At 35.7% G+C, this 2,034-nt stretch overlaps 1 pseudogene; it reads right to left on the bottom strand.

Annotated features, from left to right (window-relative positions):
- Positions 1-566: 566 nt before the first annotated feature.
- Positions 567-1,276, bottom strand: LOC100952889 (annotated as a pseudogene).
- Positions 1,277-2,034: the final 758 nt, after the last annotated feature.

Genomic DNA, 2,034 nt, shown 5'->3' with positions numbered 1-2,034 from the left:
GACAGACACCACAAACAGCTACTCTTCACCCTGTTCCACATGAAGGATGATTTTAGTATTGAAGTTTCTTCACTTGCACAATCTTAAAGCTACAGTTGCAGCCCTAAATGGTGAACAGCTACCCAAATATCTTCCCTTGCATCAGAAAGAGGCAGAGAAGCTGAAAACTAATAAGAATACTTCCAGACACAAGTTAAAGAAATGTATTGTAAGGAGATTCTGGAAGCCATTTAGAAGTTTGGAAACACTGACAAAAATACATGTATTCATAGGAAATGTCATTCTATTCAACCAGACATAAGGAGTGGCATAGTTTTCACCCAATCCTAAAATTAGCACTTGCTATTCTTTTTAATCTTCCTACATTCTGATTGTATTTAACTCTTCTTCAGATTGAAATAAAACTATAAGAGTAGTGTTGCATGTAAAATAATAAAGAGAGAAAGGTTAACACAGCCAACCATTGAGACCTGGATCAATACCATCAGTTGGGCATTGTGGAACAGGAAAGTCTACAGAGAAACCAGGTAATAGTGCTTTGAATAATATTCCTGCTTGAAGTAGTCTCACAGTTTAAGTTTTTCTCTTGACTAATAGAATAAAATATATCCAGATCCTCATTTTTTAATACACATATCTGACATCAGGCCATAGAATTCTCCAATAGATTGAACATCTACAGTATTTTCTATCCAATGTCATCATCAATCAAAATTTCACAATAGTAATATAATGCCTGTGATTAGGATCCCTAGTACAGTGAATGACCAAAGCACCCAGGTCCAAGTTCACTGCATCAAGTTTTAGAGGGAAGATTGCCTGATAAGACAGTTTAGTATACCTGTGGAGCTGCTTAATGTGCTTGAACCACTTTAGGTTTAGAACCAAAATCATTGGCAGCTTTTTTACTATCATCCTTTTCTGGGTCTCCTGTTGGTTGTAGTATGTTTCACAATAATATTTAGTTCACTACATAGTGTTTCTGTGTTACTAAAGTCTCTTAGACAGTGGCTAAAGGATATATTCTGTGCCACCTGAACTGAAAGTTCAAGAAAAATCTTCACTTTTGCTTCTAAGATTTTCTTGGTTCAAGCATTGAGTTTCATTGGTGAACATTCCTTGAAAAATCTCATGGACCCAGGTTAGTTTTGTTTTATTATTCTCCACAGGTTCATTTATATTGTTACTTTTTTCAATTTTCCATTTTTTTTCTGTTTCTTCTCTTCTTCTTCTTCCATTATTGCAGGATATCTGCAATAATGTTTAGTAAATAATTTAAAAATAATTAAAAAAATACAAAATCAGTCTGGCACAGTGGCTCACACCTGTAATCATAGCACTCTGGGAGGCTGAAGTGGGTGGATCACTTGAGCTCATGAGTTTGAGACCATGAGTGAGACCCTGTCTCTAAAAAATAGCCAGGCATTGTGGCGGGCACCTGTAGTCCCAGCTACTTAGGATGCTGAGGCAAGGGGTTCTCTTGAACCCAAGAGTTTGAGGTTACCATGAGGTATGAGGCCACAGCACTCTACAACGAGTGAGAAAGTGAGGCTCTGTCTCCAAAAAAAAAAAAAAAAAAAATACAAATGGTGAAAATGTATCTTAGCTTGTTTAGACACTAATTCATACATATAAATATTTTGTCTTTTTTTCTTCTAAGAAATATGTAGTAATCATCTACCTGGGAGTTGAGTATTTATTATTTTTTTAAGGAAAGGAACTTTACTACTGAATGTGATTGATATAGGCAAATGTCTGTATTATATATAATCCATACATTTGACTGTGCAAAAGCGTTTTAGTTTGATCAGATCCCAGTAATGTATTCTTAGTGTTGCTTCAATTTCCCAGGGGGTCATCCTCATAAAATATTCTCCCAGGCCAATTTCTTGAAGTGTATTCCCTGAAACCTCTTCTAGTAGTTTTATAGCATCATACCTTAAGTTTAAATCTTTCATCCAGTGAGAATCAATTTTTGTTAATGGTGAAAGGTAGGAGTCCACTCTCAGTCTTCTACAGGTCACTAGCCTGTTC

Source organism: Otolemur garnettii, unplaced genomic scaffold (genome assembly GCF_000181295.1).
Source record: "Otolemur garnettii isolate 467f Iridium unplaced genomic scaffold, OtoGar3 scaffold00186, whole genome shotgun sequence".
Lineage (NCBI taxonomy): Eukaryota > Metazoa > Chordata > Mammalia > Primates > Galagidae > Otolemur > Otolemur garnettii.
The sequence above is the reverse complement of the archived record's forward strand: the minus strand, read 5'-3'. Positions and strand labels throughout refer to the sequence as shown.